The 19,213-nt window shown below is 41.5% G+C and overlaps 1 protein-coding gene and 1 long non-coding RNA gene across 3 annotated transcripts in view; one reads left to right on the top strand and one right to left on the bottom strand.

The window, feature by feature from the left end:
* HS6ST1 (heparan sulfate 6-O-sulfotransferase 1) overlaps window positions 1-19,213 on the bottom strand; it is a 190,488-nt gene that overhangs the window by 95,570 nt on the left and 75,705 nt on the right. The window lies entirely within an intron of this gene.
* On the top strand, window positions 2,030-18,821 carry LOC146766581 (uncharacterized). 2 transcript variants are annotated; one of them, XR_014957273.1, is made up of 2 exons: window positions 2,030-5,249; window positions 13,716-18,821. It is a non-coding gene; the product is annotated as an uncharacterized LOC146766581 (long non-coding RNA). The 2 variants fall into 2 exon arrangements; XR_014957274.1 differs by having other exon boundaries at window positions 13,663-18,821.

Here is a 19,213-nt window from a genome sequence, read left to right as displayed (position 1 = left end):
GCCATTCCTCCTTGTCCTGTCACTCCAGACCCCTGCCCGAAGTCCCTCTCCAGCTCTTTCAGAGCTTCTTTAGGCACTGGAAAGGGCTCTGAGATCTCCCTGGAACTTTCTCTTCTCCAGGCTGAAAAACCCCCACTCATCAGAGAGGTCAATAACCAAATTCATGTAGAGGTTTCATTTTTGCTTATACCAAACCAATTTCATTTTCTGGGTCTTAGACCTTTCCCCCATATACATAGAAAAAAAAAAAAAAAGAAAAACACTTTAATTTTTTGGACTGTAACTTTTTGCAACATGCAACCCATTTGTAAGTAATATTGATTCCCCCCACCCTTAATCATATCTCTTGGCCAATTTACTGGTCACTGACTATTTTGCTACCATCTGTGTATGAACAGAATGTAGAAACTCACTCTACAGCAGATATCAAAGTGAAAATTCACACCTCAGAACAAATCACAGGCTGGAATTCTACAGGAAAAAGGTGTAAGAAGCAAAACAATTGAGCATTTCAATCAAGAAAAAAATCCAGCAGGTACAGTGACAAAAGGCTGACAGCATGCACACAGGACCTAGTGACCACTAACATGAAAACATAAGCCATGTTTAAATCCACAATTAGGCTCACAGCAGCAGCTCAAAAACATAACCAGGTCATTATAGCCTGAATCAGATGAGCCAGGATACTACATGATCTGGACTAATGCCAAAGCAAAATGAGTCTTTAAGCTTAACAGACAGAAGTCCCAGACTATAGTAAAGTCTCTTTTGACTTCTTCCTACCTTCCAGAGCAAGCAGAAATGATTCAGCCCCCTCCCAGACTGCACTTTTGAAACTACAGTGATGCAAGTCCCACCCAAAACACCTTCTGCTGAAAGGTGCTTTGTTGTTGGCTGGGAATTGTTTCCTGAAACTCTGGTTTCAGGCACTCAGGTGTAAGCAGCTGGCACCCTGAGAGAACATTTCTGCCAGGCAGGAGTGGGAGCCAGTGGTGTTCCCTTCACCATCAGAGTGCCACCCATCACTCAAGGGAAACATCCTCATCAGATCTGTAGCTCCAGAAGCAGCTCAGATTTCTTTGTGTTACTCAATATATTAATTAGCCCAGCATCCACAGGGCAACAAGTGGACCTGAGATATTTCTGTGTCCCCAACCTTGCTTCTGTTCATGTCTGCAGTTTGATGTGGAGGAGGAACATTTTAGCTGACAAAATGGACAGAAGCAGCTGCTTCTGGAGCCATGAGCCTTGGGCTTGTCTGCAGCTGGAGATAAAGAGTCAGATTCTGAAAAAAAGGCACAACATACATCTAATACATTCACTGCAAGGGACACAGGCATCAGGGCTTGAAGGCAGTGAATTTGGATCAAAAAGCTGCTTTGAAATGGGGGATAAGTCTGTTGCAGGTTTTCCTTGGCGTGGGGGGAAGAGATGGCTGGGGAAAGGATGAGCCTCCTGCTCTGGGGAGAGGAAGAGAGATTTTCCAGAGCTGATCAGGCAAAATTTACCTATCAAAGAAAGCAAGTGAGCAGTGGAACTTACAAAGGCTGATTTCCCAGGGCTTGGGTTTGATTATCCCATGTCTAACAAAAGTGGGAGCTCTACTCAGAGCTTCTCTAGAAGCAGAGGCATGTGTCCCGTGTGGGTTCATTAATGTCTAATAATGCAGCTGAGCCTACCCCTAAACCTCCCCTCAAGCAGGGAATTAATTTGTGTGCATCTCTCTGCTTTGCCTGGCCACCTATTTTCACTGAACTTCCCAGATGAAATTGCCTAGTGAATTCAAAAGCTTTTACAACAGGAGTGACAAGCATGAAATTAGATGATGCAATCATATAGACCTCATTCCCTTCAGAAAGCAGGTTAAAAGTAATTTAGGACATTTTTCAGCACAGAACTCCTAATGGCTGACCATTTCAGATGGAGATTTTTATTATGTTTTTCTGTCCTGCTAAATAGGAATAACTAAGGGACCAGGGACTGAAATGGGTGCAGGCAGTGATGCCTGGGCCTGTGGCTGACCCAGGCACAAAACATTTCAAGTATGAAGGCCAAGCTAATTGGACCCACACCGCCACGAGCAGAGCACGGCAGCTCCTCCCCTGCCACCACAGCCACCAGGAAATTCTTGCTTCCTTGGCTGCTTCTAAAGGGACACTACTAATGACTACTGCTAATTTGGATTGTAAACAGCCTCTCTCAGACTTTGGAAAGTCTACATGACTCTGCTCCTAACTGGGACCCAATTATTGCTCCAGGTCCTGTGCTGTGCTGAAGGTTTCCAAGTGTGGCACAAGGACTGACCCTACAAATAAAGAGTCCCCACTGCCTTGCATGTGCTGCATGCTCTGAATCCATTTGTGTGTTTTAGCTGCTGGCACTGTTAGGGGAGATGCTGTTCTCAATTAAAACCAGCCCATTGCTTCCCTAGGCTTAATTAGAAGCAGGGCTCTACATTCTGGCACCAGCAGTATTTTCTTTTCAATTAATGGACTTAACAGGCAGCAGATGCCAGTGTCTTCCTTTCTCCCCTCTCCAGCAAGCATCCCACCCCAATTTTAAGAATCATCAGCAATGATTTTAACGAGACAGCTAATTCAGATATTGCTTCTAGAACTGACAGTAGTTGTAAAAAACCCCAAATAAATCCATTAGAAAGCCCACAGCAATCTTCCATCTTCTCTATATTTTAAGGCAGGGGAGAAATGCTGAGCAAAAAGGAGAATTGTGAATTAAATAACAGTACAAGCCATGATGGTCTAGGGCTAGCCTCCTTGTGTGACTTCCATTAAGTCCAATGGTAAGTCTGCAAAAAGACTGCAGTTAATTTTTCTTGATCAAGTAATTCACACACTTCAACTTTCTTGCATTACTCCTCCTATTGGAAACCATAATAATACAAAATTTATATTATTAAATATAAATGTTTAATATTTATTTATGTAAGTAAATGTGGTGTTTATTTTTTGTTATATAGTAATACATCATAGCCTTTACTGTAGTGAGATTATTGCCCCTGTTTTAACACTGTTGCCTGATTTCATTAACTGTTGTAGACCTTCCTCTCTTTAAATAACTGCTCCTCTTTGGCTGGAATTTGCCAGACTTCTCTGCTCCACATACTTTGGTCAGGGATTCAAGAGGAATACACTGATTTAAATCTTGCTTGCTTGGAAACTTAGTTAAAAACAGCACTGGGAGTCACTCACAGCTCAGATGACAACACTCTGTCCAGCCATGGGGGACCTAGAAGGAGGCTTCAGATATGTCTGATAACAATGCTGCCTTTCTGGCAGGCCTGGGCAGGAGGGTGTTCCAGAGGCATGGATGAATCACATGTAAAATCCTGCCTCAAGTCTATCAGATAAAACTTCCTGTTAAACCTCAAGGGCTAACAGCCTTGAGATTAAAGGATGATTTCATAAAACAGTCTGATAGTTGTCCTACTCCTGCTTTGCTCCTTACCCTGTAAGTAAGGTAAGGGGAAAACCTTTCCCCACCCCTTGTAAGTAAGGAGGAATAGAAAGTAAGGAGGAAGAGAATGCCTTAGCACAGAAGCACCAAAATTGAATTGCAATGCCCTAAACCAGGGCTCCCATTTTACAGCAGTGAGCCACCACTGCACTTCACAAAGCAATCCTGAAACCCAACCATATTTAATGCTTCAGAACATCTGCCTGTCCCAAGTGCCATGAAACATTTTGTCATGTGAAGATCCTTCTTTACTGGGACTGTCCCCTGCAGTCTGCTGTACCTGGCAATAAATGCCAACATATGGCAATATCCGACAGGTTAGCCTACCTTGTTCAATGTTCTGAATGTCTAAAATCTACAAAATCTCACAGCTTTTATTTCTGAGCACTGTAGTATAAAAGGCCAGTGTCCCCCTTTTCATGTCTTACAACCCGGGCCAGTATTGGTGTTCATTTCATGGCACAGGGCCAGGAAAGAATAGTTTGCTTTCCTTTAGTCTAACAAAACTAACTTGCCTTTCCATTAAGCAGCTGGATCAGATCATGTTTAAGAGAAACTGTCCTTAATTAATTTGATAGGATTAAATTTAATTTGGAAAAAGCATGGGAGCTGCCCAAGGGAAAAATCTCCCACCCCACTCTATAACACAAACTGGTTCCAATTCCATATTCTTTATCGTGGAAACTGTGAATATGATAGATAGGGTCATTCATAGCATTAAAAAAGGGAAATAACATAATTGTTGTTGACATCATAATTATTACTCTTATTCCAGGAAAGCAGAGAACAGTTGGGAAAAGAATAACCAAAGAGAAGGGCAAAGAGAAGGCAAATAGGGGAGTTTTTCATATGGTAGGTCCACTTTTTGGGAACTGAAATGAATCTGGGACAGTTTCCTAATCTAAAAGCGTTGTTTATATCAGAAATGTGCCCTTTAAATGCTTTCTTATTTCTACATTTATTTTTTTTTTACTGAAAAGAAAACAAAGCATGTAATTAAATTCCCTGTATGAGCAAACCAAAACAAATATATAAAAGAGCATTTCCCACAGGGTGGGAGGGAGAGAGAGAGAGAGAGAGAGAAAAGAGTCCAGAATAGTTTTACTCATGCTTAAACATGTACCTGAGATGACTGACTTGGAAACTTGCTGGATACCTGGAACCTGAAGCACATTCTGGTTCTGTGGACTGCACTCAGAACCTGGGCAGTGAAAATCTCTTACCAGGGAGTGGCAGGACAAATTCTCCAATTCACCTGGATGGAGCTCAGCTCAGTGCACTGGAGCAGGCACTGCACAGACAGAACAATGCTGTACCTGGCCACAAAGGTGACTACAAAATTTGATTTTGGTTCTCTCACCCAGCACTCAACTACTCCAACTAATTTCCTACCATTTCTATGATAGAAATCCAATTATATCAGTTCTGCTTGCTGTGACAATATTACAAAAGTCTTTAAGCATGATTAAAGCTGATAGGAAACACAGAGAATGTTTGATATGCCTGTTTTTAATGATTCTTTTACATGCCTCATTCTTCCAAGCTTTATGAAACTCCTTTTCCATGTTGGAAGACTAAGAAACAAATGGTATTTGCAGAAAGCTTCCTGACCAGCACACCAGGAATTAAATGAAGCAATTTAACTGGAAGAGCCCACTTTGAAGGAGACAGTAAAAGCTGTCATGTACAAGATTTAAAAGAACTGAGGAAGAAGAGGAACTACTTTGACACCAGGCTGAAGAAAATGGATTCTGTCCAGGAAATCACAGCTTCTGGTAAGTCTGGCTCAGGCATCCTAACTCAAGGATTTTTATCTGATGCAATCCCTTTTGCATATGCTGGTTTGGTTTAGGAAATGCAACTGTCTAGATGAGAGTTATTGATATTTTTCCTGATGTTTTTCTTGGCATCCCCTCAGAGCCCTGTTTCAGGGCTGGCTGATGTGCACAGGTGCTGCAAGAGCTCCTGTTACAGCCCAGTCTCCAAGGCTTTATTTCAAGTCCCCTCCAAGGCCTCATCTGCCAGAATCATGAGAGAAAGGGCTTGAGAAAAACCCTCTGGGGTTTCTTTTTCATTTCAGTTTCCAAAATCCACTTCACCAGGCCAAAGTGACTTTTGTGTGAGTGAGATGAAAAGCGTTCACTGGAGCATTTTAGGTTTTGTTTGACATGGACCTTACCTTGACCATCACTGTTACCACAGGCTGGGAGCAGCTCAGCAGCTCTCTCCAGCCTTTGTTTTTCACAGTGGATGGTTTCATGGCAAGCAGCCTTTCTCCTGCCTTTCTCTCTCTACTATAGGCAAGCAAGCATGGATGGACACATATCCTACACTTTTTTGGAAGGGGAGGATGTAAAATAACATTGAGGAGAAAGGACAAAGAGGGACCACAACAATGCAACCATCTAGTGAAACAGCATGTAGATGAAACCACATGCTAATTTGAATAGAATTATGATATTTTCATTTATTAAAAAAGTCACTCCAGCTCCCTTGGATTATTGTGAATGAAAGATAAGGGAAAAACTCATATATTCTTTCCCTACTCACAAAATAAAGTAAAAATGCAGAGATCTAGCTGAGAAGCTAGAAGCCCCACTGCAGCACCAGTCAGAGACTGTAAAAGGAGCTTACACAGAAGCTGGCTCATTACACACCTGTTCATTCTGGGTATTGTGCATTGAGCAGATTCTGGGTTTTACATCCTATCCACTTTGCTGTTTGTGCAGGTGTTTATGCACCAGGGAAACAGGTTTTAAGATGGGGAAACAGGTACAAAACCATAAACACTAACAAACAGGAGGTGTACAAGAGATTTGAGACAGACTTGTTCCAAGTGGCTGTTGCTCCTTTAAAATATTGGTGGGAAGGATAAGGAGCTTTGGGATTTGAGCAAAGTTCTGCTCTGAGCTAATAAAAAATTTCCTGTTGTAGTTCTCATCTCAGTGACAATAAGTCAACTCCATTTCTTAGCTTAAACAGTACTTAATGGGATCCAATGTTTATATGCCCTTCAAACATAGGAACTGAAAGAAAAATGAATGCATGCAGTGAAATATAGGACTGCTTGCTTACACATTATATGTTTATATATAGATATATACACACATATATATATACTTCAGAGATCTTAAACATTCAGTGGTTGTTCCTAGGAGTAACTAAATTTGAAAACAAGAAAAGACACATTACAGATTGCTGCTAATTGTGCCATCATTGTATCAAGTGCTAAACATTCCTGCCTGGACACTGCCTCTTCTTTGCCATAGATTTAGCAGCAGGGAGCTCTTGCAATAATACAAAAATACAGCCTGACTGACTTTCTGAGATGGGAATGCACTATACATCCTCTTGCCATGCCAGGAAAATGCATTTGGCAGCTGACTGGCCAAACATCCAAGAGGAGGCAGGGGAGCTTTTCCTGTTCATGATCCCAGAATTACATTGCTGTCATTGAATCCATGCACCAACTTAAAATGAACACCTCACTGCAGTGCCCAGCATATGAAGAGTGGCTGAATTTCAACTAGTTCCTCTGGAAATGCTCAAAAAACACACACCAAAGAAACCTTTCAGACATCTCCCAAGCAGACTTGGTGAGTCTGTTCTTAACACTCACCTTTCTGTAGGAGAAAAGGCAATTCTTCATTCCCACTGGCTGATTTAAACATGAGTATTTAAAGAACCACTGAATCATCATGAAAATCTTAGAAAACATGATCTGCACAATGTAGAGATAAGAGAATGTGCTTTGATATTTCAGCTGATTAAATAACTCTCATCAAACGCTTGTCCTGCTTTCCCATGCAGATCAGTCAGGGCAACAAAAGGTATCATCTGTCTGTGAAACTATGATACCTCTAGACTTTCATCACTGCTGCTATTTCAATATATTGTCTTCCAGTTGCCTAAAATAAGGCATTTGAGTGAATGCAGACTAATCTAATATGTCATCTGTCTGCTTCTCAGTTGTAAAAAAAATTCACTGCTACATTAGCTTAGAAGCTGAGTGACCAAGGCTGCTATTTACTGTGCCCTGCCAAAGAGCAGGAATGGAGAATATGCTCCATCCTCCTCACAAACACCAGTTCATCTAATTTCAGAAAAGAGATAACATTTAACTACTTAGAACATAGGAAAGGGTGATTTAAAAAACCAAACTAAAATAGAACCCCTCTGGGCTAGGTCTTCCAACCAAGACAGTAGCTGAAAGCTCTTGGGCAGTTCTAAAATATGAAATTTTGTTTTTCCAACTAAATCCTAGTGCGGCTTTAAGATATTCTGTTTCTGATCCTCTTCTTTGTTCTCTCTCTCACATACAAAATGGATCTTTGCCCTAAGAAAAGTATGTCAATTTATGTGAAGTTCATTACCTCATGTTTTATACACTCATGGTTTTCATACAGAACTCAAACTTGTATTGATTATTAATTTATTGTTATAGCTGACATAAGTTACTCTGGGAAAAATAAGTAATAAAAGCTAATATAACAAAGCTTATGATTTTGAAAAGTTTCAATTTTTGGAAAACATGAAGCAAAATAACCCAACAAAGCAGCAGAGCAGTGAAGCAGTGTGTTTTAGCATACCTGTCTATTGTGAATGCAGGCGAACCCATTGGGAAGAAATGCTGATGTCTGACTCAAATCAGAGGGCTGAATGATTTCTTTATTATAACTATGCTAAAATATATTAATATACTATATAAAAGGAGGATACTAAAACTGCATACTACTTTCTCTGACTCTAACTCAACTCGTGACCCTCTCAAGAGTCCAGCCCCAGGTGGGTTGGATTGAACATCAGGCTCAAACAATCCTCACCAGAATCCAACCAAGCAATCACTCCAGGTAAACAATTCTCTAAACACATTCCACATAGGAAAAACAAGGAGCAGAAATAGAAATTGTTTTCTCTTTCTTTCTCTCTGTGCACTTCTATGAAAAATCCTGAGAGGGAGAGAAATGTGCTTGCCACACCTGTCTACTTAGAAACTGAAGAGCTGCATTTCCAAAAGAAAAGGGCATATTAGCAAGTTTCTCCCAGACTTTTAAAATACAACATCCATCTTGCCTATCCAATAATGCAAGTGCTCCTCTCAAAGGGCATGCCCTGGCATGAAGGAAATACAGATGCACTTCCCAGCACAGCCCTTGCAGCCCTATTTTCATGTTGTAACAGAGAGCACCCCGAGGCAGCTCAGTAGTGCACCTGCCTGAAGTCTGGTGGGAATGTGAGGTTTGGACTTTCAAGTTCAAAGCTAGGCCAGGCAGCTGCTGGTTTTGCTCCTTCTGGAAGCAGTTCCTTCTAAGATTCAATCAGGAGGGATACATGGCAATGACCAGAGCATCATCCTGCATTAAAGATGTGCTGACTGCTCTGGGTAACCATCCTGAGTTGTTCATGTTCTTCTGCAGTTGGACAGAGTAATGAAGAATGTAACATGTGACAATTGTCACCCCATCAAGTTAAGTGGGTGCTTGTTTTGGCAGAGCAGATTGAACTGGCTATGATAAAAAAAAGAAAAACAGTTCCAAATTTTTGATCAGTAACAGGGCTTTCACAGCTTAACAGTTAGCCAGCAAAACGTTTTTGGGAAAAGTACTCCCAAACCTGTGCAAAAAACAAGGTTACACGTTAAACAGGCTAAATGAGTTTATATTGTGTCTCTCCCATGACAAACCTGTCCCTACAGTACAGTATTATTTGTATCAGTTGGGCTTTACCCATTCAGTGGGAGAACTATTAAGAAATTAATCGATTTCACTGTCAGTCTGTTTCACTTCCTTCCTCCTCCTATCCTTTCAAGCTTACATCTTCCTTCATTTCCTGTTCTAGCTCTATAAATCACTCTCCTTCTTGTATATCTATGTTTGCCTTGAAACTGCATTCCTCGCAGCCACTAATTTTTGAATTAGCAGTAAAACCATAGGATTTCTCTGGCAAAAGTTACTCTACATAAACTCTGGCTGTTGACTGTTTGTGGTTGTTCTGCTCATTTAGGATCAGCCTGCTGGCAGTACATGCACCACATACAGCTCGACATGTTCCTTCCCTCAAAACCAGAGCTGTGTCATCTTCCAGGTTCCTCAAGCCTAGTCAAACCAAAAAAATTACATCATTTGTGTGACTAACTAGAGGCCAAAGCTGTGGAAATCCAGCCACCTGCACAACAAAAATTCTTCTGCAACATGTCTGGTCATGCAGGTGAAATAATAGCCAATTTCAGTCCACTATGGGATAGATACTCCTTACATGAAGAAATATTTGAGCTCTGTGGCATCTGTGAATGTGACTAGTTCATCAGAGAGGATTCTCTGCAGAAGGTAGAGCTGGTAAAATTAATAAAAGATGTTCCAGGACGGAGACCTGCAAAAGGCCAGCAGACAGCAGATTCTGTTCCAGGGACAAACTCCACTCTTCCACACCCAGCTCAGGGTGTGTTCTCTGATTGGGGCTGATACACAAGTGGGAGAAAACTTCCCTGCAAAAGATCTGGCATTGTCCCTGAAACACAAAGGGGTCTGACAGTGAAGATCACTGCAGGAGCTTATTTCTCACCATTCTCCTTTATATCCCTTCAGCCAGCAGGGAAACACAAATGGTTCTTGATAGGCATAACTGCTGCCAAAACTGTTCTTTGGAGGAATCAGAAATGCATACATATGCTTTATTAGCCACTCACACAAGGACAAAGCAGACAAACTGAATTTCATTTGGCTTTCATTTGAAGCCTTAGATTTCAAGCACTTTTTTCATGTCGGTCCAACTGACCTTGACACTTCTATATTTGTGATGGAGTTTAGGTGGAGTCCAAAGATAAAATTCTCTCTTTTGTTTCTTGCTTCCTGTTCCTGATACTTAAAACTGGTGAATACAGAGTATTTTTGTGATAATCTTAACAAACAAACTATATGACAGATTTTAGATAGTAGATAAATGTGTATATCACCAGCTCAATCTATTTTACAGCCACAAGTCATACATATTCCTTGGGCTCAAACCCACAGTATTTTACTTTAAACAATATTGATTGTATGGCAGATAAATAAACACAAGAAGAGAGAATTTATCTACATTTTCAATGAAAGGTTCATGAAGTCCCTGGTATTAGGGCATTAAAATCATACAAAACTACAAATAAGAAGATACTGACCTCAAGTAAGCAATGAAAAAAAAAAATAAACAGAAGAGAAAAAACCCTCAAATGATCTTTCCACAGCACAGAAATGATACTGGGCTCAACTCCTGTATGCTCCTGGGTAAGTAACTCCCATGGGGCTCAACAGCACTCTGCCTGGCATTTGGGGCTCTGGAATTGAGGGGGAATACAGCAGCACACCTTTACTGTCAACCAACCAACACACAAAGCTTCCCAAGTGAAAAATTAAACAGGGAGCTCCATAAAAGAGCTGGCTAAACAAAACTGCCCCAGACCTGATGTCCCAAAACCACATGAGCAGCAGACAAGCACTGAAATGCCCACAAGGACCTGTGACCCCTGAGCGATGCTGTGATGGATCAGCCTTGCAGAAACAAGATCTGGATGACGTGATGGGCAGCACTGTGCTCAGTCTGCACAGACAGGATGAACACAGCTCCAAGTGACAGCAATGAAAACTGAAAGTGCTCCACTGGCTAAGTCAGTCCTCTGGATGATTACTGATGACATCTTCTCATCTAAAAACTCAAAATGTCTAGAAAAGACCAATGCGAAAGACAAAATTGATTTGAGTAAAGACCTGAAATCTACACAAACAAAGGCTGTCACCAATACAGTACAAAATTTCTTCCCCTGAAGGGCTGTCCCAGCAGTGGCTCAGCCACCCAGGGCAGGGTGGAGTCACCATCCCTGGAGGGATTTAAAGAGATGTGTGGATGTGGCACTTGGGGACATGGTTTAGAGGTGGCTTTGGCACTGCTGGGTTAATGGCTGGACTGGATGACCTCAGCAATCTTTTCCAACTTAATGATTCTGTGATTCTACAGCAAAAAGCAGAGCAGGCTGTGCCTTTTCATGTGCAATCATTCAGTTCAGGGAAAAGTATGTGGAATTAAACTAAGATTAAGAAGAGTTTACCACACCTACACCCTCTCTGTTATCTATTGCACAGGCAGGGTAAAAGGGATCAATTTTGTGTGTGGAGTTATTACAAAAATCATGTGCTAGAAAGGTTTTTTTTTTTGAAGGAAGCATTTATTTCAATTAATAAAAGACACGAAGAGTAATAATTAATTACTGTCTCAGAATACTAGGACAGAGGATGGATTTGACTATTTAAGCAGTACTACTTCTACAGAGAAGTGACAGGCATCTTCTCTGAAATCTTCCCAAGAAATGAACTACCCATAGAATCACAAGTCAGTAACTTAATGACACATTCACAGGCATGACCATAACTTGTCAAAACAGCATGTTTACCAAATTTTGTACCTGGTACAGGGAAGTTTCTCAGTGTGCAAAAGTAGAACCTGGCCCAGCTCATTTGGCTGAGCTGGGAGTGACTGCTCAAGTGCCAAAGCTCCAGGATACCGTGACTGAACAGCAGACCCACCCCACAGGGAGCTGCTGAAATCCAGCAAAGAACAAATAATGAGAGTCCCTTCGTATAACCTTTGAAAAAGGACAGTCCAACTACCTGCAAGCAATCCTTTGTGGCTCCCAAAGCAGACAAGTGTGTGATTTCACTCTAACAACCTGCCCATCTCCTCTGTGTGCCCAGCAGGGTTATACAGCTCAGCTCTGCTTCTCCTCCTTAAATGAGGAAAGCAATCCAGGACCAGTGTGAGATGACAATCTGTGCGTTGAAGCTGCCTAAAGGTTATCACAGATATTTGGAACAAGTGGCCAGATTCTAACCATATGTCACACTACAGACAAGCACTTTTCTTTTTTATAGAAATACAATCTTGAGATTGTAGCTTCTGCTGGTCCCTGACAGGCAAGCACTGGTGAAAACAGCACCTTGCTCTACCACTGGGTTGCCACTCAAAACCATCAGGTGGAGGAAGATGGACTTGATATTTATTAGTTATAACTAATAGTATAATTATTACAATATATATATAACTATATTATATATTATACAATATATTTATTTATATATTTATTATATTATATATATTTAATATATAACATATAGTAGTAGTATAATTATTATAATATATATTCTACAGTATAATCTAATATTATAACTGATTAGTATATCAATTAAGGAACTACCTGCAGCCAAATTGAGATTCTCTACATGTAAGAAATCTCCTGTAAAAGCACTGTGATGTCAACAGAAATACTGGCTGTATAAATGTAGCCAAATTATTACTAAATATCCTTCCTGGCAGCATGGGAAAAAGGAAGAAATTCCAGGCCACAGCTGTCTCCTTGGTTGAAAAGGAGTCAGCAGCTGCCAAGGACTCTGCCTGCCTTGCCCTGTTCAAGGTTTTTCACCACTTCTGAGAGCCATGGGTAGGATCTCGCTGCCAAGTTCAGTATCCAGAGAGCAGTAAAAGCTTGGAGGAAGGGGCGGCTGGTCTTTGGGATGTATTTACACATATTTGCAGAAGGGATTTTTGGTCCACAGGCGCTTTGGAAAACATCTATTGAAGTAAGGTCATAGGTTTACCACTGGTGTGCCTCAGGGGGTGATACAGGGCACACATTACATGCTGATCCTAAAGACTATAGCCCTAAACTACAATGGTCATCTGGAATTATGTTTTCTTAATGTTTTTACTGTAGGAAAAAAGAAATATTGCATGAACAGTAGCATATTTCAGGCCTGAACATAAAAAGACCTTTTTCTCTGGCTATAGGGGTATCCCTTCAAACAAAAATGAGCAGAGTGATCCTGCTCTGAAATTTCCTCTCACTAGCCACTGATTTCCTATTTTCATGAGTAATATATTTTTCATAAAGATGAGAATGTTTTTCAGAGCAATGCTATTAACAGACATCCTTTTGCCCGGTTTTTATTTGTGTGGGTGCTTTTATTTATTTTGCTATCCTTAACAGTAACAAAGTTAATTTCAAAGCATTAGGGCATGTTGTCTTCATAGCACAACACTGACAGATGTTTCAGATGTTAAAAATAAACCTCAGTGATATCTTCAATGAGATGTCTTCAATGAGTTTTGGCTTTTATTTTTCATAGCAGGGGAAAATAAAATGTTGGTTTTTATTTTTCATAGCAGGGTTGGGGTGCAGGTTTGGAGGATTCAGCAGAGTTGTGTGTTTTCTGCAGTGTCTGCAAGGTTTATCTGACTGCTCCTGAGCTGGGATTGCTGCAAGTAACTGAAAAGGGAGCTGGACAGACAGGTGCCACACAAAGTGACATCCAGACTGCCACGACTGGAACAAACACCTGCTTGCTATAAAACTGAGCAAAACCAAGGCAAGTGAAAAAGCTGAGTCTGTGTGCCTGAAGATGTGATGGGGAATGAGTGGAAGGTGTCCCAGCCCATGGCAGGAGGGTGAATTGGGAGTTCTTTAAAATCCCTTCCATCCCAGGCCATTCTGTGGTTCTGTGATGCTCGTGGGCTCAAATCAAGCACAGACGTGCTGTGCCTGCCAACACCAGCCACCCTGCAGGTTTTGTCAGCCTGCAGAGCCTTTCTTCAGCAGGAGCAGTTCAAAAACTGCTCTCCCAAAACCTCACTAAAACACCTTTGGAACCCATGGAATTTTGTTCCACCTGTTAGAAATGATACCACTTCTAAAATGCTTTTAACTAACTTTGGTCAAGGTTCATGCTTGCTCAGGGGGAAAGGAATTGAAATTTTTTTCCAAAAGACTCTTTCACCAGTCAAGACCTGAAGACCTCAACATCAACAGGTTGGGAGTAGCCAGAAAAAACACAGCAGATAAGGGACCATGAACAAACATTAATGAACATCAACCCTGAACATCAACCCCAAACATCATCCCCTGGTTTGCCCTGTCTGAGAAAAGACTGATAAGAGAACTGAAGAATTAATCTAAATAAAATTAATCTAAATAAATGAAATTAATCAAAATCTGAATAAATAAGTGAGCATCTGAGGTGAAGGGATCAACAGGAGATCAAATACTAAGAATTGTGTAATTTAAGACCAACGACCTTGAGAATTTCTTTGGGGTTTGTCTATGTGAAAAATCTAGTAAAGAGCCACGTGTGATGGAATCATTTTCACTGCACAACCCAGGCAATGTGTGGATTAAATGATTCCTGTTGCACATCCTGCCCAGAACAACATCCTGGCCAGAATAAAGCAATGCCTTAATTCTCTAACACTGAAGAGATGTTGGAGAGTTTTTGTTTTTCCCTCAGTTTCTGGTGACATATCAAACTAAAAACATACAATTTTAAAAGTTACAAACCCCAATGGATTGTCCGTGAGAACCCAAATCCCAGAGTGCTTATCATTAAGCTACAATGGCAAAAATAGTAAAAATATGAACATTTATGGTGAATTTTAATTTACCTTGGAAAGGCCATGAGCTAGCTCCATTTTGCAGTGCAAGTCCTGATGAGATTATTCCTTGCCAACATGAAGCTTGACACCAACTGCTCATGCCAGTCTGTGCCCCGAATCTCTACTAGCACAAATATCCAGATAATACTATTTCTACTATTGATAATGATAATAAAAATACCTCCCCCACATCAGACCCGGTGAGAAATCACAATCTGAAACCATTTCAAAGGCTGTCAACCATGAAAATCAATCAGTGCTGACAACCTCAGCCGAATCAGGGCTCATGGAGCAGTTTGCAGCATTACTGGAGAGCTGCCAGCCTAATCCTCTCGCTGTAAATACAGAGCTGAGAGCCTCCCTGACAAGGGAAAATGAGCAGATTACATGGGGAGGTAACAAGCTTGAACTGCACCATGTCATGAATGGTGGGGTGGAGGGGAGAAATCAGCCTCCCTTTGTAATACCAAATCATTTGTTTTGTACCAATCCTTTGAGAAAATATTCTGGCAAGAAAAGTTACCTCTCCACACATTACTCTGTAAGTAAGGTGGTGGCTGTAAGAAGTAAACTCTTGTGCCTTGTCCAGCAGAAAATAAGGCATTTGCAAGTTCTCAGCTTCACAAAACCAGGCTCATCTATGCATTCAACAGCCACCAAATGTGGGAATCCAGGGCTTCCCTCTGGCTGCACTGAAGGTCTGGGACCCTGGCAGGGGTCAGGAACCCCCCTGGACAGAGCCCCCAGAGACACTGGCTGTGATCTCTGGCCATGGAAAAGAGTTTTCAATCTTACAGGATGAATTACAAACTCTAAGTGCGTAATATGAGTAATAATTAAGTGTAGCACAAGTGCAAAAGTAAAATTTTAGGATTCCAGATTAGGGGTCCAAAGGGGACAAGATGGAGGAAATTGGGTGTGTCTTGTCCTTTTTCTCCTTCTTCATGCCCTCCATGTTTCACTGTGGTGTTGGCATTTTTCTGTTGATTCAGGCTGGGGACACACTGTCCAACGTAGGTGACAGATATTGGCACGTTCTTGTAAATCCAGCCCAGGGAGTTTCTGGTATTTAATGTTTGTCACATCCCACTGAGGGCAGAGCCCCACACGCTGCCCTGCAGGACAGAGCTGGGCAGGGCAGCAGAACATGTGAGAGATCAACAGAATAAACAGCCTTGGAACCAGCACAGACCAATTATGGCTTCTGCTTTGGCAGCGGGGCTGACAGACAGAGACTTTCTACAATCTTGGGATCATCAATACCTCAGATTCTGATAACCAAAAAGCAGGTTTGCCCTGTCCTCCAGGAATGGAGCCCAGGTGGAACAGTACAACTGGGTTCTGCAGGTTCTGCTGCCTCCTCTGACCAAGAGGCTGCTGAGCATCCTCTGGGCTCTCACCTGGCCAGCCAGGGAACAGAATTTCAAGGGACTAGATGGGCACTGAATGCACATGCAATCAAACTGATTACTCACCACAGCCTTCCATGTACGAGGTGCTCTTAAATGAAACTGGCACTAAGCCCTGTTTGTTTGCCCTTGTGCTACTCCTGTAAAACTAAACCAAAATCCAACAATGGAAAGACCACTGATGATTCACAGATTTGTATCATTCCTTACACCCCAGCCAGAGGTGCTTAGGAATTTCCTGATCCTGTGGCTTTACCAGCACTACCAGAGCCAATCTCTGCTGTCCTGAGAATGAGCCCCCCAGCTGGGAACTGCAAATATTTTACAAAGCTTCCTCCTTGCTGTTAGAGCTTCACTGACAGTGTTATAGATACATAGTACAGTACTGGCTTTTGGCAAATATTAAAATGAAATTTATATGTGTAGTGTTAAAGTAACTTTGTTATATAGTTTTTATTTCTGCTGTTAATTAAGCTCAGTGAAATAGCTGATATAAGAGTGCTTGTGTTAAAATGCCTGCTTGGATGGGATAACATCCAATGAACATAGGATGAGGATGAGGATGAGGACATTGCTACAGATCTGCCAACTATCAGCATTTATTATCTGAAGGCAATGTGGACCAAGGCCCAAAAACTGATAATAAAGGTGATAATAATAAAACTGATAATGAGGTGATAATAAAGGACTAAAACCACAACTAAAGACTAAAACCACAAGGAATAGACACACTCTAAAAAGGTGTGACTGAGGAGGAGCCAGGCTAAACAGTTCTTGGAACATGTAAACTAGTTCGGGGAAAAGTTTACTATCCCTAAGGGCCTATGAATATGCAACAGGCTGATGTAAGGGAGAAGGTATTTAAGGGGTACCCCACGGTAAGAGGATGCCCTTGGTTCAGTGCCAAGATGCACCCAGCCATAATAACTCTATGGTCCTTGTCTCCCACTGTCCTTTATTAAACTTTTTAAATCTGCACAGGAGAGTGAATGTGTTTTTCACCCCAGGAGCCAGTGCAGAGCTCTGTGTGCTGCAGACATCAGCCGTGCCTGTGTGCAGGTGTGTCCCAGACAGAGCAGAAATGAAGGAAATATCCAAACCCTCCAACGCTCCCCAGCTTTTGGTCTTTGCTGCTGGACACCACAGCTTTACTATTTCAGTGGCTGTATTTTTAAACATACTTCATGCTCTTGAACAAAGAAGTGAACTCTTCCAAACGCTGCTTTACATGTCAGTGCTCACCCAACAGCTGTTACAGACAATATTCATGCCTTATTATTATTCATGAATGTTCAACTGAACCATTTTTTTTGTTTCCACAAATGTTAGGGAAATGGCTCCTTTCTCCAGAGCTGAAAGGGTGTTTGTGTAAGAACAAGAATCCCCATTATTACCTTGATGGTCATTATTCTCAGTTGTTCATTTCCTCCCTTTAGAAATTTAAATCGTGCAATCAGAACAGAGCACCACCACCACCTGACTTGTAAGACACTCACTCCCAATTCCAAGAGAAAATAATTCAAATAGGCTATTTTTCAATAACTGTTTAGCCATACTACCCTGTGAATCAATGTTATGTTTGCTGAAATTAGAAGTAAAATGGCTTGGAAAACAGCTCTGTCCACAGTGAACACTGGCATTATTTTTTAGCCATAAGCTACTGATCAACTTTTTTCTGAGCAGCTCTGCACAACCAGCCAGCATGTGTGTGGGCACTGGGGGTGAAATCAAGGGGATCAGAAACTCCTTGAGAAGCTTGAGAAAATCTTGACACTTTTAGCTCCACGTGTTTGCTTTTTTACTGCACCTGTAGTGAACATTATCCATCTTAGGGAGTTTAAATTAAATTTTGTGGACTATTTTGATCCAAGTTGGCATTCTCCAATCTACTTATTTGGCAGATGGATTTATATGATGTACAAACAGCAGATAAAGCACAGGCAACCTGTAAAGCATAAGTAGGAGAAACAGATATTTTTTACCTCTTCTTTAGACTTGCTTTCATGCTTGCTAAACTAAAAACTTCCCTACTTGAAAATAGCATTTGAGCAACAAAGTTAATCCTTTCTCTCCCTCCATGCCCAGAAAATAATCTTATAACTCATTCAGGAGCTGAAAAGAGGTAGATAGGGAAGAAATTCTCTGCTGTGAGCATGGGCAAGCCCTGGCACAGGGTGCCCAGAGAAGCTGTGGCTGCCCCTGGATCCCTGGGAGTGTCCAAGGCCAGGCTGGATATTGGGGCTTGGAACAACCTGGGAGGCTGTGGGAGGTGGGTGGTGTCCCTGCCCATGGCAGGGAGTGGAATAAAATAACCTTTAGGTCCCTTCCAAGCCAAACCATTCAATGAATTCTGAGAGTCTCACCCGTGTTGTTGGGCAACTCTGTTTTCTGAGCAAAAAGTCCAGATCCAGAAGAAAATCTGTCTCAAAAAAATGGTTTCAGTGGTGGAGAAGAGGAAGGATAACTGCTCTGTACACAGATAACAAATGGTTGTTTTTCTTAGGAGCACAAAGGCACAAGGAAACTGCACACAGAGCTGTACTGGAGTCTCTCCCAGGCAACACACTCCCAGCCCATATGAAAATACATAATTAGTAAACACCAAGTTCAAAGGCACCAGTGTATCAAGACAGGAAAGACAGAATATTTCAAAGAGCTGAAGAAAGACCTTGCTACACCTGTGAGGAATAAAAAGGCAGATGAAACCTAGGCAGAAAAATATTAAATCAGGCACCCAGAGTTTAATCCTAGCTGAACACATGCAGTGATGGGCTATAAATTGATCATTTCAGAATCCAGCTTTGGGAGTTAAGGAGACTGCTGGATAAAAATGCCAGCTCACTGCTCCCTAGCTGTCTAAAAGCAAGGAGAGTGACAAG

Source organism: Lonchura striata, chromosome 9 (assembly GCF_050655825.1).
Source record: "Lonchura striata isolate lonStrDom1 chromosome 9, ASM5065582v1, whole genome shotgun sequence".
Taxonomy (NCBI): domain Eukaryota; kingdom Metazoa; phylum Chordata; class Aves; order Passeriformes; family Estrildidae; genus Lonchura; species Lonchura striata.
Note: the sequence above shows the minus strand (reverse complement) of the source record. Positions and strands in the feature narration are given on the sequence as shown.